The sequence below is a fragment of the Danio rerio genome, chromosome 20 (genome assembly GCF_052040795.2).
Source record: "Danio rerio strain M-AB ecotype USA chromosome 20, GRCz13ab, whole genome shotgun sequence".
NCBI classification, from domain to species: domain Eukaryota; kingdom Metazoa; phylum Chordata; class Actinopteri; order Cypriniformes; family Danionidae; genus Danio; species Danio rerio.
This window is the reverse complement of record NC_141040.1, coordinates 51907556-51933914: the sequence shown is the minus strand read 5'-3', so window position 1 is coordinate 51933914 and position 26359 is coordinate 51907556. Positions and strand designations below refer to the sequence as shown.

Below are 26359 nucleotides of genomic sequence, written 5' to 3'. Positions count from 1 at the left end.
GCTTTATTTCGAGTTATGAATTAATACAGTATCACGATACTACTTGGTATCGTGATTCTTCAGTTGGTATAGTGTAATGGCCTGAATTGATGGTATTGTGACAACCCTAGTCCTCTATACATTTGACATATGTCTGTGTTTTGAGTATTGTTTGGTTTTGCTTTTATATTTGTGATTATATTGCACACCTATGGCTCAAACAGACTACTAGTCAATAAAAATCTGTGGCTATAAGTTTTGCAGATTTGTTTGTGATTGATGGAATTCATTTAGAAAACGCAACAATTGAACATATATTCCCTATGATTCATATTTCAGCTATAAGAAAAACTAGGCTCAAACAGAACGCAAACTTGCTTTGTTAAAAATCTGTCAAGTTTTGACAACTCTAAATGCATTTACTAAAATCACAATATTAATACCAGTTTTTTTATGCCGTAAAGACACACAATGCGTCTCATGCACACTATAGCCGATGTTATTCATTCAGAAACTGCAAAGAGTCTGATTGAATCTGACCGTATGTCACCTACACACAGACAGCAGAATTTATTATTCATTCACAAAATACTACAAATTTACACACAGTCTGTCTTATTTCGTTCACATGTCACCTATAAGCATCTCTAGACTAAATGCTAAAGAACTTCATAGTGGATAAAAATCAATGTTTACAGTTTTATTGTCTCTAAAAGAGTGCAGTTATTGCATTATTATCATTTATACCAGTCTGTCTGAGGTTGTGAGTCTGAACACACATTTATTTGCAGCCGATTCTTTGCGTTCCATTCAAAAGCATTCCTCTTTATGTTTGACATATGTCTGTGTTTTCAGTATTGTTTGGTTTTGCTTTCGTAACTTCAACATGTTTGCCTCGAACACCCCAGAGAGGGAATAAACGATTTTTTATATGTATATATATATATATATTTTCTCTCCCCAACTCTAATTTGTAAATTGCATCGATCGCAGGCTGGCAGGAGATATGCTGGCGGATTCATACAGAGCGAAGGATTTATTTCATTTTTAACAGGGCGCTGACACAATTCTCATTACCGGACAAAAATCATTAGCAGCTCCACAGCTACACTCAGACAAATCGAGTAACTGTTAATTTTTTTTCCGCTGAGGAGCCATGGGATACATGCGTATATATATATATATATATATATATATATATATATATATATATATATATATATATATATATATATATATATATATATATATATATATATATATATAGTGTATATCCATATATGTGTGTGTGTGTGTGTGTGTGTGAGAGAGAGAGAGCAAAAAGTGAAGGTTTCAGGGGGTTGGATTTGGTGTGAAAAAAATATATATAATAAATTAAAATGGACGACATGAATTGAGCGCCGAATGTCAAACACTGTCAACAAGATGGCTCTCTGTCACGGGGAGAATTTGAGACATTAACAGCTTCTGTCATTCTGCTGACAAAATGGTAGCAGAGATTTCCCAGGGTGCCGAGATGACTGCTGGCGTTTGTCAACAAGCCGCTGTCAGCGCAGAGAGAGAGGAAGAGCGAGCCCAAGAGAGAAAGAGAAAGAGAGAGAGAGAGAGAGAGAGAGAAAAGGCATACACAGTGTCACTGACAGCTTCCACACCAGCATCCCATGAGTCCTTTGCCACCCTGAAAAAAACGAGGGAGAACAAGTGTGAAGGGAGAACGACAAGAACGGAAGGAGGAGGAGAAGAGGATGGATGGATGGATGGATGGATAGATAGATAGATAGAAGAAGGGGGGGGTGCAGGTCTCCGGTGCACCTTTCATATAAAATTGCAGGAGGAAAATGAGCTGTCACTCCAATTCCCAGGATGCTTTGCTGTTTAGCATAAGTGCGCTGTGTGGGCTGCTGTCGGACAGACTGACTCAGAGAGATAATTAACTAAAGCTGCAGTTTTCCTCTCCTCCTCTCCCTCCCTCCGCCAGACGCCTTCTCCAGCGCTCATCTGCATTTTTGCCAGAGGCGAGCGGTTAGCACAGGAGCCGGGTGGAGAGAGGGTAAGAAGCCAATTAGTCAGGTGGATGGATGAATGATTGACAGCCGGCTGCTACCTGAGTCCCACTCTACATTAATGCTGCTGTGCTCGGCTCGGCCTCAGACGTGCGTGTGAGTGTGTGTGTTTATATATGAGCAGGCCTCGCTGAGATCGTCCTGCGGATTTACGCTCGTGCCGTCATGTCTGTCTTGCCTCTCATCTAAAGCCTTTGTGGCGAGTCCGAGTCTTCTTTTAGAGCTTTTCCTTTGGCTACACTCATTGTTAGACATTTTATTGTGTTTTTGCACTAACTTATTGGCAGCAAGTTACCGCAACTGCCCCTTTACAGTAGCTTACCTGTAAATGTGTTTTACAGTAGCAGAGCCCTACCGCAAATTCAATTTACATTAAAAAAAGCCCTACTACTTTTTGTTAAATGCCCTTTACCACATTTTAATTCTACAGTATGACAATTTTACAGTACTTTTACGGTCATTTCTTACTATTTTTTATGGTAAACGTCCTTTACCGCATTTAAACTTTACAGTATGACAATTTTACAGTACTTTTACTGTCATTTCTTACTACCTTTTATGGTAAAATGCCCTTTGCCACATTTTAATTTTACAGTATGACAATTTTACAGTACTTTTACTGTCATTTCTTACTACTTTTTATGGTAAACGTCCTTTACCGCATTTAAACTTTACAGTATGACAATTTTACAGTACTTTTACTGTCATTTCTTACTACTTTTTATGGTAAACGTCCTTTACCGCATTTAAACTTTACAGTATGACAATTTTACAGTACTTTTACTGTCATTTCGAGCTTCTTTTATTAATAAAATGCATTTGGCGGCATTTTGATTGTAGAGTGTTACAATTTTACAAAAATATTACTGTCATTTCTTACAATTTTTTATGGCTAAACGCTCTTTACCACATTTTAATTTCACAGTATGACAATTTTACAGTACTTTTACTGTCATTTCTTGCTACTTTTTATGGTAAAAAGCCCTTTCCCATATTTTAATTTTACAGTATGACAATTTTACTGTATTTTACTGTCATTTTAAACTACTTTTTATGTTAACATTCTTTACCGCATTTAAACTTTACAGTATGACAATTTTACAGTACTTTTACTGTCATTTCGAACTACTTTTAATAATAAAATGTGGTAATAAAATTTCTTACTACCTTTTATGGTAAAATGCGCTTTACCGCATTTTAACTTTACAGCATGACAGTTTTACAGTACTTTTACTGTCATTTCTTACTACTTTTTATGGTAAAATGCCCTTTACCGCATTTTACTTCTACAGAATGACAATTTTACAGTATGTTTACTGTCATTTTGGACTACCTTTTATGATAAAAGCCCTTACCACATTTTTAATTTGTCAGTATGACAATTTTACAGTACTTTCCATCATTTTAACTACTTTTTATGGTTAATGCCCTTTACCGCATTTTAATTTTACAGTATGACAATTTTACACTAATTTTACCATCATTTCTTACAACTTTTTATGGTAAAACTCCCTTTACCAGATTTTCATTTTACAGTAGGACAATTTTTCACTAATTTTACTATAGTTTATTCACATGTCACGACAGCAGTACAAAACCTTTAGTATTTACAATTGAATTTAATAAATTCCAAACAAGTGACTAATTTTTTCATCAACAGAAATTTTTTTTTGTCTTCAACTATAGCAGCAGTACTTGACAGTAGAATACCACAAATTATTAATATGCCGTAAGTTACTGTAAAAGAGCTTTTAGACTTTGCTCCCGTTTTACATTTATTTACTGCAAAAATGGCCAGTAAAATAACAAATATTACATTCTTTACCGTTCATTACTGTAATATGCACTGCAATGTGGGTCATTTCAAAATCTCTTTAAAGCAAGTAATTTTACTCGGCCTCCACCTTTGAAACCCCTCTCAGGCAGTATGCTCGGCCATTCTATCTGAATGTGAAAACATCAAATTCCCCAAAACTGTTTGCCAAGCTTTTGACTACATTACATAATTGAAATCTCCAACGACATTAAAAAACAACTGTCTTATAAGTTTCGGTTCTAATCGTCCGAATCAAACAAAATCGGCATTTAATCAGGGTGCCAGAGCTAATGCGTATATGCACACTCGAAAGGAACGAGATCATGATGCCAACCTCATTCATGGCTGTGCTACATATTGTCATCCTCTGGATAATGACAGATCGCGTTGCTCCTCTGAAGTAATCCACAACTTAGTCTTGGTGGCGAATCTCCTCCAGAAATGACAGCGACTCTTTGTTTACAGGCTTGTGGGCGTTTGAGTAGTTTCTGTCATGTGATGTGTGTTTTACAGGGTGGACTGTACATTGCATTGGTTTCATAGAGATTACAAAACAAAAAACTTGTGTTGTTGGTTAATTTAAGAGTTGAAATTTAAAGCTTTATTTGGATATATTTCTGTGAAGCAAGTATTCGCTAAGATTCCAAAGCAGTTTTTGAGCACAAAAACTGTAGTAAAAGTCTGGTCCGAGCTTCTCCTCTAGAGAAACATCAGTCTATAGCGATTGATAATTGGCTCCTGTACTAGTAGGCGAGGCTTCATTTGACATATTGACCATTACTCCTTTCCCCATTCAAAACTATACGACATGTGAGAGTAACATGTCTTGTGTATTCTATCATCTTTAGTTATTTTAAACTTTTACAGTAACTTACTGCACATTAAGAATTTTTTCTGTATTCTACTGTAATCAAGTACCACTGCTGTAGTTGAAGATAAAAATGAGACAGCTGATGAAAAAATTAGTCACTTGTTTAGAATTTATTGAATTCAATAGTAAATACTGAAACTAATGGTTTTGTACTGCTAGTGTAAAATGTCGAGCGGCGCATCCGGTGTGCAACCCTCTTTAGTTTAGGTCACAATTCATCCTATTAACTACTGGCTTATTTCCTGCTTATTATTAATATATCAACTGTTATTAGCAGTTATTAGCAGGGCCAGATGGAATCTGCGAACGTTTTTTGCTATTTCTGCGGAGAATTTTGGTAAAAATCTACGGATTTCTGCGTAATTATTTTGGGAGTATCCAGCGGCGTATCATAACTTACACCTTAATATATTAAATAAAAAGTAATAAATTACTGAATAAAAACTGAATAAATTCAGATTTACACATTTACTCAAGTAAATAAACATAATTAATGTTAGGCTAAAAATCTGCGGAATTCTGCAGAAAATCTGCGAAAAATCTGCGGAATTCTGCGAAAAATCTGCAAAACATCTGCGGAATTCTGCGCGCGCAGATTCCGTGTGGGCCTAGTTATTAGGTAAGATCTTATTCTGCATCCTTAATCCTACAAAACAAAACCCAACCTACTTTACTAACTATTAATAAACAACTAGTTATTAGTTTATTAAGCTAGTAGTCTTAGTTAATGGTTTATTGATATCATGAATTGTGACCTAAACTGAAGTGTTACCCAATTTATTTCTTCTTAAAAAGTCTTGTTTCTTTTGGTTTGACTGAATTAAAAAGCAGTTTTAAAAAATGTTAAAAGTTAATTAGCCCAATAAACCTAGTTGCACTTTAGGCTGAATAATATTATCTTTTAAAATAACTTGTAAAATAACATGTACTGTCTTTATGACAAAGACAAAAGAAATTAGTTATTACAAATTAATTATAAAAACTATTGTGTTGAAAAAAAAATCCCTTCAATAAACAACAGTTGGAAAATATTTGTAAAAGAATACAAATTTTGCCTTCAACTGTATATATACTGTCCACCCTTTACACAACCCCTTAACATTTCTGATTTTGACTGTAATGTATTATTGTGCTCATTTTGCGAAGCTGCTTTGTAACAGTAATTATTGAATAAAAGCTATTATCAAAAAACTATATAAATAAACTTGAATTGAATTGAATAGACATTGTTTAGGCTGCGGAGGGGCGTTTGGTTTTGCTGTGATCTCACGTAAATGACCACAGATTCAGTGAAACAGTCTCAACAGACCGTTATGATTATTTAATGGGTCAGATTTAGTGTTTTGGTGTGAATGCATGTAGAGATTGAATCATGGTGTGATGTAAACTTTCGCTGAACTGCAGACATCCTGCTGCTGTGTCTTGACAGTATGGAGTATGGCTTTATGTGATAAATCATATCTCCTCCCCTCCCAGAAATAATTTCAACCACATTTGTGTTAGACGAGTTCATTCAGTCATTCCATCATTTCATTTACACAGCGGATGCCCTTCCATCTACATTCCAGTACTGGGAAACACCCATACACACTCATTCACACATACATACACGCACTCATACACTACAGCCAATTTTATTCAATTTACCTAAAGTCTTTGGACTGTGAGGGAAACTGGAGCACCCCCGCCAACATGGGGAGTCCACAAACTGCAAACTCCACACTGAAACGCCAACTGACCCAGCCAGGGCTCGAACCAGTGATCTTTTTCGTATGAGGTGCCGGTGCTAACCACTGAGCCACAGTGCCGCTTGTGAAGACACGTGACACAATTGATTAATTAATTAATTAAGGCATCTACAGTACCTAAGGCTTGATTTGTCTCCCAAGCGTAGAATGAAACTTTTAATCACAATTAATAGAACATTTACATTTATTTATTATTTAAACATGCTGGTGTTGTTATGCTACAAAAATAATAATAAAAACGAAAAAACGAGATGCCACCAAAAAAGATTACCACACAGGCGGAAGAGGTTGACGATATCAAGCGATCGCTGGATATGCTGACAAAGGAAGTTTCTGTTGTTAGACAACAACAGAAGACGATCATGGGCTTGGTGGATTAAGTGAAAGCCTTGAGACTACAAAACATTGACAAAGACAAGCGGATTCTGTTACTAGGAAATTGGGTGGTGGATCTGGAGCAATTCACCACGATGAATAAAGTTGTGGTCACCAGATTAGATCCGAAAAAAACAGATAGATAGATAGATAGATAGATAGATAGATAGATAGATAGATAGATAGATAGATAGATAGATAGATAGATAGATATAGATAGATAGATAGATAGATAGATAGATAGATAGATAGATAGATAGATAGATAGATAGATAGATAGATAGATAGATAGATGATAGAAAGATAGATGATAGATAGATAGATAGATAGATAGATAGATAGATAGATAGATAGATAGATAGATAGATAGATAGATAGATAGATAGATAGATAGATAGATAGATAGATAGATTGATTGATTGATTGACTGATTACTTCCAGCAGGATAACACACCATGTCATAAAGCGTGAATCATCTCAGACTGGTTTCTTGAACATGATTATGAGTTCACTGTACTCAAATGGCCTTCCCAGTCACCAGTTCTCAATCCAAAACAGCACCTTTGGGATGTGGTGGAATGGGATATTTGATTCATGGATTTGCAGCCAACAAATCTGCAGCAACTGTGTGATGCTATCATGTCAATATGGAGCAAAATCTCTGAGGAATATTTCCAGTACCTTGTTGAGTCTATGCCACAAAGGATTAAAGCAGTTCTGAAGGCAAAAGAGGGTCCAACATGGTACTAGTAAGGTGTACCTAATAAAGTGGCCGGTGAGTTTTTATATATATATATATATATATATATATATATATATATATATATATATAAATTTTTTCAGAACTTACCTTTATGTCCAAATAGCTTCACTTCATGAATCAAAGACCTGTTTTTCATGTATGCTTTACTAACGAACAGGTATCTTTCATGTGTTTTTGTATCATTCATTTTCCAATATGTGTATATGGAACATTTATAGTATAAACTGATTAGATGCATGAATGTAATCAGCATGTAATCAATCGTATACATGTTAGCGGATTAGCTTTAACAGCCCTTGCTTTGATCAATACAGATGTTGCATAATGCCTTCAAAACAAGACAAATCTTTACACGCATTCCTTCTGATTGTGAAGTTTCTCACCAAAAAATGAGGCAATTACTTCAAAAGAGCATTTTTTTATTATTTTTTTGCTGAGCGCAGTGAAGCGTGTCAGCAGAACTGACAGGGCGCAGGTCCGTGTGAGGTCTGGTTCAAAATGGCTGTCAGAAAAGGGAGACCCGGCGTTTAGTGTCTGTTTATAGACGTTAAGCTAGTGAATGGAGGGAGGAGTGCGGATACTACACCTTAAGGGCATTTTTCCCTCTGGCATTTTACTGGCTGTGGCGTCATACTGCTAGCAGCATCAAAACACCGGCAGCCTCTCTGAGCTGACAAGATGAAGGGAACATGGAGAGGGCCGGTGTGTGTTTGTGAGAGAGCATCGCCAGCACAGGAGATGCTCAAATCTGCAATTTCCCTGCACTGCGCTGCTGACAGACAGCTGGGCCATCCACACGCTGACAAGCTCTTTTGATCTGCAGCAAAACTCTTTTTAACTGTCAGCATTTAGAAGAGGACGATTAGTATTTCCAAGATCTGAACTCATGATGTGATCAACTTGAGTTATCAGTACATGTCAGGACTGAGTGTTCATTTGACCCCAACAAAACGTCTACACACCACAAATATACACTGTAATGGGTATATAGTCATTCATTCATTTTACTTCAGCTTAGTCTCTGATTTATCAGAGGTCGCCTCAGTGGAATGAACCGCCAACTAATCCAGCATATGTTTTTTGCAGCGGATACCCTTTCAGCCACAACCCAGTACTAGGAAACACCCATACACTATCGCATTCACACACACCACGGCATCCAATTAACCTATAGCGCATGTTTTTGGACTATGGGGGAAAATGGAGCACCCGCTAAAATGGGGAGAACATGCAAACTCCACACAGAAATGCCAACTGACCCAGCCTAGACTTGAGCCAGTGACTTTCTTGCTGTGAGGTGACAGTGCTAGCCACTGAGCCACCGTGCCGCCCATAATGAGTATATATTTGTAATGTAATGCAAATATAACATGGATAGGGCCGGTGTTTATTTGTAGGGCCAAGTTTATTTGTAGAGTGCTTTTTACACAAGCGGTAATTCATGTTTTGTAATTTGATGCAAAGTTGATATAGTACTTATGTAAATACATATAAATGTACATATTTATTTCAGGATCAAAATATTAAAAACTTTCAACTTTTCAGATGCTGATGACCGTTAAATGGATCATAACAGTCTTGTGAAAAGGGTCCATACATGTCAGGACTGAGTGTTCTTGACTTTTGATCCCAACAAAACATCTACAGGCCAAAAATATACGCTGTAATGGGGCGTTCACTCCGGAAACAACTATCATACACTCTGCGCAATAAGGCACAAGACGTGCCTGGATCGATTTGTTGCTATTTTCAGACCAGCGCAACTTTAATTGTCATGTTTTGCGACATGTTATTTAAATAGCAAATCTATTGGTGTTAAGGCGAAATGTAGTTATTAGTTATGCACCTATGCAGGTCCAAAACGCTTACACATTGCTTAATACACACAGGATGTACAGCAACACACAAATATCTTTTCATGAAAACAAATAATGAATTAAAATGTTACAAAAACTGTTATTATTTTCTACATAAATATAAAAAACACTGCCTCCATCTTTACATCGGGGGCTTTTTTCAGTTTATTCATGACAATCAGCATTTGTAAAATGTTTTTATTATTAGCAGTATTATTTATTATATGCATATTTATATTTGTTTTATAAAAAAACAGTAGATTTGTCCACCTGTCAGGTTTTGGAAATCTGTGCATCACCATATGGGGCATAAGAATAACACGTGTGTTTGGATATAACTCCGTTTTTTGACCACATTTCGTCATTAATGTTAATTTATTTGTTTGCTGGAAATTGGAACTAATTTTAGAAATAGTTTTGAAACAAATATTTGTGCTTAACAAACAAAATTAAATATATAGGTTAATGGATGTCATCATTTTCCACCGTTTCCATATCCTCGAAAGTAAAGGAGTAAAGAGTAAAAGTAAAGTGAAAGTAAAGAGTCTGAATGAGGGAGGCTTGTTCTTTATCGTCGTGCTGCAGATGCTCTGATAAACTGTTTTCTCGCTAGTGAAGCGTTCAGTTTTTCCACTTACAAAGTCCACCATGTAAATAGCAAATGCACCATGGTGCGACGCAACTGACTCTTAAAGGAAACAGGAGATGATACTCTGGTTGGTTTAATGCATTTTATGCTCAAAACACATCCATGACTCATTAAGAGAATAAGCACAAGCCTAATAGACCATGCGACGGGGGGGAAAATGTATTTTTCCCTTCTTAAAATAGCAAAAGTGGATTTGGAGGCTCCTAATGTTTTTGCATCATGCACTTTAGACTTTGCGCCTAGATCGTTAATATAGAGCCTCTTCAGTTTACTCTCTTCATGCTGACAGACAGCTGGGCCATACACATGCTGACAAGCTCTTTTGATCTGCAAAAAACTCTTTTTACTGTAAATTTTAATTTCTAATATGCAATTGTGAATTACAGTTACAAACCCAAAGATATAAACTCACAATCACATTCATAAGATATTTATTAAGTCTTTTTTTCCCAAACAATTGGACTTTAAAACTGGCATTTTAAGTTTATAACTCACAGTCGTGAGGAAAGAGGTCAGAATTGTGAGTCGACCCTTCCTGACTATTTCTTGTAATTTAGTGTTTTTTCCACTTGCATTTACAGTAAATCTCACAGTTATGTTTTAATAACTGCAACCCATATGGATTCTAATCATGCTTGCAATTATGAGAATTCTTGGTTGTACTAATATTTAGTTTGTAAAAATTTCTGTAAATATAAAATATCGGCAAATTAGCAGCTTTCTATATTTTGTGATTCATGTTTTTATCCTCCCCCCCCCCCCCCCCCAATTTTTCATTAATTTGAATTGTATTAGGGGTCTTAATCTTTCTTCCAACAACTTTTAACTCTGAAAAGTTTGAAAAAGTGACTTTTATTGACATTTATACTAGTTTAAAGTGATATAATGTCTGGGTTGGTGTATATTGATACAAAACCCTTGTAATAAACTGCTAGTTGTTATTTTAAAGACTTATTTCTCTATATATTATTTCTTACACATTTTATTATTTCAAACTACTAAAAAATGTCAATAAAAGTCACTTTGTTAAACTGTAGAGTTGAATTTTTATCATTAAAAGTAGATCAACATCTCATAATGCAACTAACAACTGTAAATGAACATAAAACACTTATGAATCCCAAAATATGGAAACTGTTAATTAACCAATATTTGTTTACAATGTTATTAGAACATTCAGATAACGTTAGCTGGGTTTCCAGGCTGATTCAGTAAGGGCTACTGAGTAACAACTGCTCCTATTTATTTAATTGTTTATCATAAAAAAACATTAATAATTTCTTCATCGTCTGCTAGGCCTGTCACGTTACAGTATATCTATTTTTTTGTACAATATTTTGCACCAAAATGTATTGTATGTTGTAAATGAAGACCATGTTATGCCACTCATTAAGTAATGCCAGAATTACATTTTAATATCATTATAATGCAATACACTCTTCCAAAGAACACATTATTTATTCTTAAGAACGTTTTATTCAATTATAATCATTTTATCAATTTAATAATTAGGTATTGGAATCAGAATGTGAAAATGTATATCCTAATAAATATTATTAATGATAAATTAAAAAAAAAAACTGCAAGGTAAAAAGAACAAGAAAAAGTAAGATCTAATTTCTGTTATTAGTGTCACAATCACCAGCGATCGTAACTTTTAAGATCACTGGATCTCATTTACAATAACTATGGACTACAAATCCGCCATTTCTGGACTTTATTTTCATACATGCAGTCCGCACACACACACATGCTTCCTCATTCAGACTGATTACACTTGCACCACCTGAGGATTGTCAAACACACACTATTTAAGCAGCACACACACACACTCCCATGGCTGAGTCTTGTTAGCTGTATAGTGACATTACAAGGCGTTATTCTTGTCTTGTTCTCCCGTGTTTTGACCTTAGCCTTGTTTACCTTTTTATCTCAGCCTTCCGACCTCTCGCCTGTTATTTTGACTACGTTTCTGGATTGCCTTATACACCTGTTTGCACCCGTATTGACTATTGCTTACCTGACTATCCGAATAAACCTGCATGTGGATCCAAACCTCAGTTGTCAGTGTCACTCCCTGTGTTACAACTAGGAACCCACATGAAAATATACTCTAGTAATGTATAGTAAATACTACTGTTTTTTTTAAACCACACTGACACCTTCAATAGAGATAACGCTGTGCAATCAGCTAAAATGTTGCTGATATTGTTTTGTTTGTTTGGGCGATACATATTGCATCATCAAAAATGATTGAGGTCATGTCCATGTGTTGTGTGATATATTGTGACAGTCCGATTGTCTGCACTGGAAACCAAGCAAAGTGCAAAATGTTTTAGATTTCAGCTGAGAAGTACAATTTGGTCTGTTTTGTTTCATAATAAAGCTTGTTATTAGAGGAGAAGTAGTTTGAGAAATGAAGAAAACTTACTGATAGATTTTCCTGTTTTTTTTTTAAGACAAACTAACAGTTTTTTATAGCTCAAGTAAGGCTAAAAATGCAACCGCTGCTTTTTCATTTCGCCAGTCAGCTGAATAAAATATGCTAAAAGACGAAGCGGTTCGGTGTCAGGGTGATAAGAGACAGAATTGTCTTATTTATTATTTTTTCCTGTAATATAATCTGCGAAACAAGATCTGCTCCAGACGCACGCATGCATGTTTAGATGTAGGTTTCCACAGGCTCCTCTTATCACGTTGTCACTGAATTCCTTGATTCCATTCTCTTATTAGAGCTTATTTTATTCAATGGGAAACATGCCTAACAATCTTTAGCTGTGTTGTTCTGTCTTAAAAAAGCCAAATCTAATGGAGATTTCTGTCATTTTTGATATATAAATAAATGGGTTACTATACCTGACGAAAGTCTTGTCGCCTATCCAAGTTTTAGGAACAACAAATAATAACTTGACTTCTAGTTGATCATACGGTATCAGAAGCGGCTTATATGAAAGGCAAAGGCCTCTAGATTACGTTTATTTTACCAAAATAAAACATGATCATGCCTAGATTTTTAATGATTTAATTAGAACAGTAAGGTCTGACTTTGCTTAGACAAAAGTCTTGACAGTGAACAGAAATAATGTCCAGTATAGAATATAAAGTCATGCTGCAGTGGAAACAGAATGAATATTGTGTCTGACTCCCATGAGCTTGGAGGACTGCATCCATGCATCTCTTCAATGACTCAAATCACTTATTAATAAAGTCATCTGGAATGGCAAAGAAAGTGTTCTTGCAGGACTCCCAGAGTTCATCAACATTCTTTGGATTCATCTTCAATCCCTCCTCCTTCATCTTACCCCAGACATGCTCAATAAAGTTCATGTCTGGTGACTGGGCTGGCCAATCCTGGAGCACTTTGACCTTCTTTGCTTTCAGGAACTTTAATGTGGAGGCTGAAGTATGAGGAGGAGCACTATCCTGCTGAAGAATTTGCCCTCTCCTGTGGTTTGTAATGTAATGGGCAGCACAAATGTCTTGATACCTCAGGCTGTTGATGTTGCCATCCACTCTGCAAATCCCTCGCACGGCCCCATACTGAATGCAACCCCAAACCATGATTTTTTCTCCACCAAACTTGACTGATTTCTGTGAGAATATTGGGTCCATGCGGGTTCCAGTAGGTCTTCTGCAGTATTTGTGATTATTGGGATGCAGATGATTCATCAGAAAAATCTACCACCAGTGCTTAACAGAAATGGCTATGTTTGGCCGTGAAGGTCATCAGTTCGACGCTCTGTGCCAAGTGTAAACATAGAAACACGGACACTGGAGCATTTAAAGCTGAAAAGATCAGTCGATTGCTCGTCTGTGTTTGCACTCAGTAAACATCAGTGAAGTGCGGTGAATTGATGACCTTCACGGCAAATCACAGTCATTTCTGTTGAGCACTGGTAAACACTATTGCCAAATCAGCTGTGTTTCGTTCAACAGTGCTTAAATATTAGCGGCAACTTGATGTTTTTTTATCGGTACAGAAATTCAGTATCATGACAAGTCTAAAATAGTGAACGAATCAGTTCATTAACTTGAGTTTGATAAATGGCATCTAAAAAATGTGTATTGGAAAGATAACGTTAGCTAACGTAGTGCCATTTCCCTTAACTTAGCTGAAAAGGAGGTCTGGAATCCCTTTTTATTTTCACTATCCATTCAGAATGGACCGTCGGGTCACTCAGAAAGCAGTGAAATTATAAATTTGTGTCACTTTCTTTTCACTGATACGCAACGTTTCTGTGTGACTCAGGCGATACTTCCAGGTTTCTTCCCACCGCAGCCTCGATTTCGCTTTTTTAAATGGTGGCCGCGTGAAATCAGTCAAATCAATCTTTTTGGCTTGACACTTTCGGTCTCATTCACGTCCATTGATTTTTGATTGGTGGATGGTTTTAGGGGGGGTCTAAACAGCCTGATCTCACGAGGAAACGTAACAATTTTACGTTTTGTCAATTTAGTGGCTAATTTGTATGAGTTCAGTCATACGAAAATGTTTTATTTTAAAAAGGAGGCGCAGCACCCAACCCAACCCCACCCCTAAACCCTCAACCATTATTGAGGGAAAAGCAAATCCTAAATTGTACACATTCATACAAATTAGCCGCTAAATCAAAAAGTTATGAAATTTATGCTGTGAGATTGTGTTGGATTGAAATGTGGCTAAGAATATTGACCTCAAAAATTCATTCATTCATTCATTTTCTTGTCGGCTTAGTCCCTTTATTAATCCGGGGTCACCACAGCGGAATGAACCACCAACTTATCCAGCAAGTTTTTACGCAGCGGATGCCGTTCCAGACACAACCCATCTCTGGGAAACATCCACACACACATTAACAGTACGGACAATTTAGCCTACCCAATTCACCTGTACTGCATGTCTTTGGACTGTGGGGGAAACCGGAGCACCCAGAGGAAGCCCACGCGAAGGCAGGGAGAACATGCAAACTCCACACAGAAACACCAACTGAGCCGAGGTTCGACCCAGCGACCTTTTTGCTGTGATCCGACAGCACTACCTACTGCGCCACTGCCTCGCCGACCTTAAAAATAGTTTTTAAAAAAATTAAAAATCAATAAGACTCACTCCAGAAGAAAAAATATTGTAGGAACTACTGTGAAAATGTGAATTCACAATTAATTAATTCATTCATTTCTTTTTTGGCTTAGTCCCTTTATTAATCAGGGGTCGCCACAGCGGAATAAACCGCCAACTTATCCAGCATATGTTTTACACAGCGGATGCCCTTCAAGCTACAACCCAGCACTAGGAAACACCCATACACTCATGTATTTACACCTACACGTACACTACGGCCAATTTACTTTATTCATATTACCTAGAGCGCATGTGTCTCGATTGTGGGGGAAACCGGAGCACCCAGGGGAAACCCATGCCAACATGAGGAGAACATGCAAACTCCACACAGAGATGCCAGCTGACCCAGTCAGGGCTCGAACCAGCGAACTTACTGCTGTTAGGCTACAGCACTACACACTGCGCCACCGTGACGCCCACAATTAATTCATAATAACGTAATTAATTAGTGGAGCATTCCACAAGTGAGCATGTGCAGATTTCTTATTGCGTTCATGTGATATACCACACTTCAATAGTTTCCTAAGTTTGGAAAAAAAACACATCAAAACAAACAATCCGACCTCAAGTCCGCAGCCAAAGCTCTAGTCCTCAAAGTGTCTAGTTCCCCAGCACTGCTTAAGCTGGTTTTGTGTGTGTGAATCTCCGTCTGCTGGAGGTTTTATGTTCTACATACAGTATCTGTCAGTAAATGGGAGTTTGAGCCCCGGTGAAGGAGATACAGTCACAAGAGCCCAGAGCTGTGAAAGCCTCCGTCGGGACACACACTCACACACACACACTGTGCTGGGACACGGACACCTGCTCAATAACGAGGGAAAGGGAGGAGAGGATGGAGCGATGCTGGATAGAATAAATCCTTTTTTCCATCATTACCTCAGTCCCGGCCCAGCGATGGCTTCTCTTCAGAACACTCTCTGCCTTCTGCTGGTTTAATTAGTCTCAGAGCTGCTCTCTCTCCGTCTCACACACACACACACTTCTCCATCGCTCCTGTAACCTTGCCGTACTCTGTTAACTCCAAACTCTTCCTGTGTTCTCCACGTTTTCTCCATTTCCCGTCCTCCTTCTGGAAGGCACGCTATATACGGAGGATCTGAAAGCCTGAGACCCTGACGCAGATCTGGGATTTTTTGGTTAAAGTCCAGCCTGGAAATGAACAGATTTAGGATTTTTGACAGAGTAATATCATCAAATTAGAAAAAAACTAAACATTTAGGATTTTCAGTGTTTGTAGATGGATGTAAAATGCAAATGAATGTGTTATTAAGGGTGTAAATTTATTTATGTTTCGTTTTGTTCTCTTTTTTCTATCTATTTATCTATCTGTCAGTCTGTTGTTTTCTCTTTTTTTATATGTCTGTCTTAGATAGATCTATCATCTGTCATTTTCTCTATCTCTATCTATCTATCTATCTATCTATCTATCTATCTATCTATCTATCTATCTATCTATCTATCTATCTATCTATCTGTCTGTCTGTCTGTCTGTCTGTCTGTCTGTCTGTCTGTCTGTCTGTCTGTCTGTCTGTCTGTCTGTCTGTCTGTTTGTCTGTCTGTCTTTTTCTCTTTTACAGTGCATCCAGAAAGTATTCATAGCGCTTCACTTTTTCCACAATTTTTTTTTTAAGTTACAGCTTTATTCCAAAATGGAAAAGAGTTTTTTTAAATTGTTGCTAATTTATTAAAAATACAAAACCTGAAAAATCAGATGTGCATCAGTATTCACAGCCTTTGCTCAATACTTTGTTGACGCACCTTTGGCAGCAATTACAGCCTCAAGTCTTTTAAATATGATGCCACAAGCTTGGCACACCTGTCTTTGGGAATTTTTGCCTATTCCTCTTTGCACTACCTCTCAAGCTCTATCAGGTTGGATGGGAAGCGACGGTGTACAGCCATTTTTAGTTCTCTCCAGAGATGTTCAATAGGATTTAGTTCTGGGCTCTGGCTGGGCCACTCAGTGACATTCACTGAGTTGTTGTGAAGCCACTCCATTGATATTTTGGCGGTGTGCTTTGAGTCATTGAAGATGAACCATCGCCCCAGTCTGAGGGCAAGAGCAGGTTTTCATTCAGGATGTCTCTGTACATTGCTGCATTCATCTTTCCCTCTATCCTGACTCGTCTTCCAGTTCCTGCTGCTGAAAAACATCCCCACAGCATGATGCTGCCACCACCATGCTTCACTGTAGGGATGGTATTAGCCTGGTGATGAGAGGTGCCTGGTTTTCTCCGAATTTAACGCCTGGCATTCACTCCAAAGAGTTCCATTGTAGTCTCATCAGACCAGAGAGTTGTGTTTCTTATGGTCTGAGAGTCCTTCAGATGCCTTTTTGCAAGTTCCAGGCGGGGAGTGGCTTTCGTCTGCCCACTCTGCCATACAGGCCTGGTTGGTGGATTGCTGCACAGACGGTTGTCCTTCTGTAAAGTTCTTCTCTCTCCACAGAAGAACGCTGAAGCTCAGACTGAGTGACCATCAGGTTATTTATCACTTCCCTGACTAAAAGGCGCTTAGATAACCGGCCAGCTCTAGGAAGAGTCCTGGGGGTTAAACCTCTTCCACTTACGGATGATGGAAGCCGCTGTGCTCATTGGAACTTTCAGAGCAGCAGAAATGTTTCTGTAACCTTCCCCAGCCTTGTGCCTCAAGACAATCCTTTCTCGGAGGTCTACAGACAATTCCTTTGTCATGCTTGATTTGTGCTTTGACATGCACTGGGAACCCTGGGACCTTATATAGAAAGGTGTACGCCTTTTCAAATCATGTCCAATCAATTGAATTCCATCTGTCTGTCTTTCTATCTAGTTTTCTGTCTGTCTTTGTCTTTTTTTCTATCCATCCACTCTTCCATCCATATATTTATCTATCTATGTATCTTATCTCACTTTAGTGGTGTGATTGCTTTACATAAAATATAGTCAAATCACACACACACACACACACACACACACACACACACACACACACACACACACACACAAACAACAACAACAACAACAGAACATAATTAATTGCCAGTAGTATAGCAGCAGTATTACAGCATTCAGTGTCTGCGTGTCCCTGTGGTTCTGCCTCGTCTGCGGCCTCCATTCTGCAGTTTCAGAGCATCTTCTGCTCCGGGCCGTCTGACCGTTCACCTCGTCCTCCATCTTCATCCCTCCATCCACTGTCGCCGCTCTTCAGAGTCTTTGTTTTCTCCCCCCTGTAAGAAATGAATAATTTTTTCAGAAAGTGTTTTTGAGCTGTTTTGAATATCTGATGCTTTTTAGCATATTATTAGCGCACAGAGAGAGAGAGAGCGCGAGTGCCGAATGTGAATTTAAATGAGTTTAAAATCTGATCTGAGATTCCTGTTTACTGTCGAGCTAAAACATTTAGTGCCTGTGTTCGCTCCGGCACTGCGAGGAAAGTTTGGGTAAATTGTTTAATGTGCAGGGCTGGAGGGAAAAGATCGCGAGCGGAGCGAAAAAGCAAACAGAGAGACAGAGCTGCACTCCTTCAGTCTGTCTGTCTCTCCTCTCTGTTCTCTGCGTCTGAAAGAGACGCGCTGGTGTGATAGAGTTCACGCTGACAGCCTGACACCACTCATCTGTCTCCTGAGAGTCAATCATTCCAGACAGGTACCATTACTCAAACACACACACACACACACACACACACACACACACACACACACAGCAGCACGAGAACACACACCGCACAGGAAAGTCACTCTTTAGCATCTCTCACAATCAAAACAACATCTACAAGGAAAAAAATGATTCATTGGGTTTTCTTTTAAAGGTAAGTGGTTGCAAACTATTTATATGGGTTGAATTTTAACAAATAAATTAAGTTGAACAATATAGTAGCCCAATATAAACTAATGACCCAATACTGTAGTTTTCTACAACTATAGGGTATATTATACTACAATACACCAGTTTACTGTAGTGAAAACTAAAGTATTCTACAGTATTTATAACAGTTTATCAGGTACTACTAAAGTATGCTGGAGCATTCATTAACAAAGTGTTTACTAAATAATGCACTTTTGTACGGCTGAAAAATTTATTCAATTGGATTTACTTTTTAAGGTAAGTGGTTGCAAAAAATTTATACGGGCTGAATTTAAACAAACAAATTAAGTTGAACATTATTAAACAAATATAGTAGCCCAATATAAGCAAATGACCCAATACTGTAGTTTTCTACCACTATAGGGTAAATTACACTACAATGCATCAGTTTTACTGTAGTGAAAACTAAAGTATACTACAATATCAAACAGTTTATTAGTTCACTATAGTTAATACTACAGTATGAAGGAGCATTCATTAACAAAGTGTTTTAAATACTACAATATGGGGTTGTGGCGATACCATTAATTAATCTTAAGATACTATACCAGCTGAAGTATCACGATACCAAGTAGTATTGCGATACTGTAATTCATAACTCAAACTATAAAGAAAATCAGCAGAAATATTATATTTTATGTCCCAATAGGCCTACTTGAATGTAATTCATAATTCCATTAAGGCCAAACAGTATTATTTGCACCTCACTTCACCTAAAATATATTCATTTGTTTTGTTTGTTTCGTAGATAACTGACCAACAAAAAATACATAAGTAATAAAGATACAAATTATACAGAATGAAATATATTACAAAAGAACATTTTTCCAAAAAAATTAGGCTATTTGAAGTGGTCAATAATTGTTTCAATGTTTCCTGTTGCTTTTAGGGGTATTTTATCTATTATTTATTTATTTATTTGTCTAATTAGGTAACAATCCAAAGTAATTCAAAATTTCACTTTGTTACTCATTCTTTTTTTTTTATGTTCAAATTTTTTATTTCGAAAATTTTTTTTTTCTATTTTACAAAAGAGAGGAGAAAAAATATGAACTAAAAAAAAATATAATAAGGGGAAAAGAAAAATGGAAGCAAGACTAATAAAAGTGTACAGAAAATTACAACTAACTGAATGCAGTCATTCAACAATCACGATCAAATGTTCAGTTACATTGTCAAAGTTGAAAGTAAATTTTTACAATTAAACAGTAAAAGATGATAATAGTGAAAGAAGACAAACAAAAATGTAATTACTACGACATAAATAAACTAAAAAGGAAGGAAAGTGCATTTATTAAATGCAAGGCAAGATGTAAAGAAAGTTAAAGTAAGTTATAAAAAATTGGCACTTTTTAAAGAAATTCGTTTTCCAGAGCATCTAACCTTTTCCAACTTTAGAAAATGCATGGTATCCACAAGCCATTGGTATGTATTTGGTGACTTATTTGATTTCCAGTGAAGTAGTATACGACGCCTAGCTAATAATGAGGTAAATGCCAAAATATCAAGTTCTTTACAATTAAACTGGGACCAAATCTTTGGAACCCCAAAAATGGCAACATCAGGGGATGGGTCTATAATTTACCTGCAACACCTTAGACATAATTGTAAAATAATTAACCCAGTAATTCTGTATCATAGGGCACATAAAGAACATATGACTTAAATTACATCTTGGTGCATGACATCTGTCATCGATATTGGGAAAATTTTCAGATAGATGGTTTTTGAGAAATGGATTCTATGAAATACTTTAAATTGAATCAGGCTAAGCTGAGCACAAATAGTTCATTCTTCCTCAAAACATAGTCATTCTTTTATAGAGATTGTCGCGGTTGCTAATAAATCATATTACCAGGAACAGAAATGAATCGATTCAGATGTGCGTTCGAACTGAAGCATTAGAAAACATGCAATAGTCTACCAGAATAATGCATAGCGTACAAAATATTGTAGTATAAATTACCCAATGCTGTCTACAACTGTAGGGTATATTACAGTCCAAATATTACACCGCCCTACTTTTTTTCTCTTTACATAAACCAGGGGTGTCCAAACACGGTCCTGGAGGGCCGGTGTCCTGCAAAGTTTAGTTCCAACCCTAATCCGACACACCTGGGCCAGCTAATCAACCTCTTACTAAGCTTTCTAGAAACATCCTTGCAAGTGTGTTGAGGCAAGTTGGAGCTAAAATCTGCAGGACACCGGATCCTCCAGGACAGATTTTGGACAGCCCTGACATAAAAGAACTTAAGATCCAAGTTTTAAGCTATAAATATGTAGATGATATGGCACTTGTTGGCCAGTTATCTTGTGTTATAGATCTATAAATTTGCTTCAAAACTGGTGTATGACTAGAGATAAGTTTGAATAAAACCAAGGAGATGGTAGTTAGCAGAAATAAACTATTCCTTACTCAAGCATTGAAATCTCTGGTCCTTAAGGGACATGAAATAGAGACAGTTCAATGTTTTAAATATTTAAGAACCTTTATTGATAGTAAATTGACATTTGCTGGAAATGTAGAATGTATTTGTTTTTAAAAGCAATGAAGAGATTATATCTTATTAGGAGGTTACAACAATTTGTTGTGAGAGAAGATATTCTGGAGTAGGTATGCAACGATTATAGAATTTGGTTGTACGATTATAGTCTGAGAAATAATCATGATTATCAAGTATGTTATGCATTCATTAAGTTCAAAACACCTTGTTTTGAACTTATAGCCTATATTTATGAAGTCCAAGCAGCATTTCCAGGGTTTGATGAATAGGATACTATAGGTTAACACTTTACATTTAAGTACAGGAGATTTTTTTTTTTTTTTTACTTTTTAAGAAAAGTAGCCTATCATTTTTAAAGAACTTTTAAAAGCACATTTTAATTTAAACATTGACATTTTATTTTGTTTGGTTTTTACATATAAGCACAGCAGTGTTAATGTTCAAACTATTTATAGGGTTTAAAGTGGACGATAATAATAAATAGTATTAATAATATTAATAAATCTGCCATGTTTTTAAACTGTGCAGAGCTGTAGCTGTTTAGGTCTACTACGTGACTGTATTTCAATACTGGTCATGTTGATACTTGGAGGGACAATTTTTTCTGAGGTGGTACTTGATGAAAAGAGTTTGAGAACCACTGCAGTAGTCTATTTCTCTTTGGACTTAAAAATAAGTGAAAAAGTGGCATAATAAAGTTTTGGCATTTAAACAGAAGTAATAATTTTACACTAAAAAAATAAATGACAGAACAATGAATAAACAATTCAATAAAAGATTGGAATAAATAAAATTAAAAAAAAACAGTATTTGACTAATGTAAATCTAAGCTATTAGCTAAGTATTTCCCTTTTAAAGAGAATAAATGTTGTCAAAGGCTGCTGAAAATCTGAAAGGCACTTTTGATCAACTACATTACAAAATGGTTTGGTATTTTTCTTTTTCTCTTTGGGGTAGAAATGTGTATAATCCATACAAAGTATGAAGCTGAACGGGCCAGTTCGTGTCATGTGACTCGCGGTGTGCTCGTGGCATTCTTTCAACTAGGTGAACCTGGAAAGCGTGAGCCGCAATGCAAGCCGCACCTCCATTAGAAATAACAAACTTGCGCACGCAAAAGACATAATATGTGAATACATTTTTTTGTTAAAAGCTTTAGTCATAGTTAGTTAGCCTCATTGTACAAGCTCAGAACTTCAAACTAGTGCACAGTTAGCATAACTTTGTGTAGTTGTAACAGTTTTGTTCGGTGTTGAGAAACCTTTACGATTAATTAACAATGACAAATAAAATCTCGGTTAATAGTGAAACTGAGTGAAATTTAAGTGGACTGAACATAAAAATAAATAAATAAATAAATTGCCCAAAGAAAATGCAGGAACTGTGTTCTTTTAGCTTATTTTAAACAGGTAGTTTGAACAAGCAGCAGTCTTCTTTTTTTTTTTTTGAGTGTGTAAAAAATACTTAGTTCCACAACCAGTGTTGCCAGATTAAGCAGTTTCCTGCCCAATCGGGCAGTTTTGAATTTGTTTTTGCGTGTAAAAAATGACTTAGGCGGTTAGTGAAAATTTAGATGGTTTTGCAACGTCGTGCAGCCCCGGTCTTAAGCCTAAGCCTCTCAACAGGTTATTATTGTTTACAGATTGTTGGTCGGTGCCTTTTTGTTCTTTTTGTTTTCACCTTTTTGTTTTTAAGTGGATTTATTATAAAACAATTAAGTTGTCCCCCCAAAATCACAAGGAATTGTGTTGTTTCAACTCATTTTAAATAAGTAGCTCGAACAAGCTGCAAAAGTAATTTTTGAGTGCACTCCCCATGTTTTTGTAAATCCAATTATTAATTTTTTGTGTAAATCAGGGGTGTCTAAAGTCGGTCCTGGAGGATCCGGTGTCCTGCAGATTTTAGCTCCAACTTGCCTTAACACACCTCCAAGGATGTTTCTGGAAAGCCTAGAAAGAGCTTGATTGGCTGGCCCAGGTGTGTCCTTTGCAGGACACCGGCCCTCCAGGACTGAGTTTGGACATGCCTGGTGTAAATCCAGTGGTTGCAAACAAATTATGGGCCAAATTTAAGCAAACAAATTGAGTTGAACATTACTAAATATGGGCAGCTGTGTGGGTAACGCTGTCGCCTCACAGCAAGAAGGTCGATGGTTAGAGCCTCGGCTGGGTCACTTGCAATTTCTGTGTGGAGTTTGCATGTTCTTACTGTGTTGGCGTGGGTTTCCTCCGGGTGCTACGGTTTCCTCCACAGTCCAAAGACATGTGTTATTGGTGAATTGGCTAAACTAAATTGTCCGTAGTGTATGAATGTGAATAAGAATGTATGGGTGTTTCCCAGTGGGTTGCAGCCGGAATGGCATCCGATGCATAAAACATTTGCTTAATAAATTAATAAAGGGACTAAGCTGAAAAGAAAATAATTGAATTAAATACTATATTTGGTTGGTTTAAATTCAGCCCAAATTTGCAACCACTTGCCTCAAAAGAAAAAATAAATCCAATGAATCATTTCTTCAGTGAAAGTAAAGTGTATTATACTATATATATATACATATATTATGTTATTTAAAACATTTTGTTAATAAATGCTACTGCACACGGTAATATTAACTATAAGTGATAAACTGTTACTATATACTGTCGTATACTTTAGTTTTTACTACAGTAAACTGGTGTATTGTACAGTATGGGGTATTTTGTTTAGATTGGGCTACTATATTTGTTGAGTTACCATAGCAACTTACCATAACAGACTTATTCAAGTACTTTATGGTTCAAAAACACTTTAGTAGTAGCCTTTTTACTATAAGTTGCTGTAGTATTTTTTCAGAATGGTGGATGAAGATGGTTCTGTTAACAAATTATTAATTACAGTATTGTATAGTTTTTATTATATTATAGTTTTGTGATTACAGTAATGATGTTATTATTGGAAATTTATTTTAAAAAAAGAAAAAAGAAGTTGCCTTTTAACAATTTTAAATGCAAATCTGTATTTTAAGTGGACTTTTATACACTTTGAGACATTGATGGCTTTTCTGCAAACTTGCTATATTCCACACAAGGTATCCAATAAAATCCCTCTCTCTCTTTTATAAGCATCTACTGTCTGTTTTGATCAGTTGAATGTGTGAGCTATTATTTCTGCATCTTTGTTGTTGCTGTTAATGATGCTATAATGTAAATGCCAGGTCGGTTTTGTTTATAAATCCCTTCATACAATGCAAGGTATTTCTCAATTAAAATTCACAGTAAATGCCAATGTTCAAGCAAAATTGTTCAAGTTCAAGTTCAACTTATTTATATAGCACGTTTACAACTGCCACATGGAGAAAAAATAAACAAAAGATATGGGCATGAAAACAGTAACAGCAGTAGGCACATAATAGGAAAGAATATAGAAAGTGTAACAATAAAAAGAGCAATATATATATATATATATATATATATATATATATATATATATATATATATATATATATATATATATATATATAATTTTTTTGCTCTTTTTATTGTTACACTTTCTATAAAATATCTATATATAAATATATATATATATATATATATATATATATATATATATATATATATATATATATATATATATATAGACATTTTATTTTATATATATATTGCTCTTTTTATTGTTACACTTTCTATACTCTTTCCTATTATGTGCCTATTGCTGTTACTGTTTTTATGCACATATCTTTTATTTGTTCTCTGTAAAGCACTTTGTGGAGCCATGTGGCAGTTGTAAACGTGTATAACATTTTACCTAATTAAAAGATGCTACCACAGTTGACCACACTGAACAACAAGATTAAGAACAGGACCGTTTTGATCCTGAAGAGAAGGACTTATGCTTCAAAAGACCCAGAAAATAAAAGAGTCTCTTTTTTTGTAGTGGTTTTCACCTTTATTGGGATAGGACAGTGGAGATTTTACTGACAGGAAAGTGTGGGGAGCAGAAATAGGGGAAGGATCGGCAAAGGACCTTGAGCCTTGAATCAAACTCAGGTCGCCATAAGCACCTTGGTGCTATGTGTCGACGCACTAACCACTAGGCTATTGGCGCCGACATAAATGAGTCTTTAATTTAGACTTAAAAATAGGCAGCGACGAAGCCTTTTTTAGTTCTAATGGCAGGGCGTTCCAGAGGCGAGGACCTGCTATGGCAAAAGCACATTCTGTCCTAATTTTGAGTTGGGCCTTTGGAACATTTAATAAAAACTGATCAGCGGAACGCAAGTGTCTGGATGGAGTGTAAATAACAATTAGTTGGGATAAATATTGCTATTATTATTATTATTTTTTTGTTAGGCCAAATATGGACAAATACAATGTTGTTGTTTTGTATAAGAGCAATTCCAGCGTTGTGGATGTGACATTTGCAGTAAAAAATCAAAACATAAATTCTCATAGAAAGTCTATGTTAACATTATGTTGAAACTTCTGTTTATATTTTCCAAAACAACTAACCACAGACTTAAGGGATCAGAAAAATATCAATCTGTAAACATGTTTTGTATTTAAAATGAGGGAAATAAACATGTGTTATAGATGTGACAAAAAAAGGCTGCGAGTTTACAGTATACAACATATTTTGTAGAAATTCTATGAATTAAACTGCACAACCCAAAATAAATAATAATAATCAAGGGGATAAGAGTTGCTCTCCTCAAGATCAAAAATGATTTTTTTTATTTCATTGAATATTTTCACATTTATGAGGAAAAAGTGTCATTGTGGATGTGACATCTCTCTGTTATGGATGTGACGGATGTGAA

At 36.2% G+C, this 26359-nt stretch overlaps 1 protein-coding gene across 4 annotated transcripts in view; it reads left to right on the top strand.

Annotated features, from left to right (window-relative positions):
• tfap2d (transcription factor AP-2 delta (activating enhancer binding protein 2 delta)) overlaps window positions 1-26359 on the top strand; it is a 223076-nt gene that overhangs the window by 7451 nt on the left and 189266 nt on the right. Inside the window, exon 1 of one of the 4 annotated variants that reach the window (XM_087297579.1) lies at window positions 1850-2029. The exons of the other annotated variants lie outside the window; for them this stretch is intronic. The gene's annotated coding sequence lies outside the window, so the exon portion shown is untranslated. Of the gene's footprint in view, window positions 1-1849; window positions 2030-26359 lie in introns of those variants that run through there. 4 annotated transcript variants of the gene reach the window in all.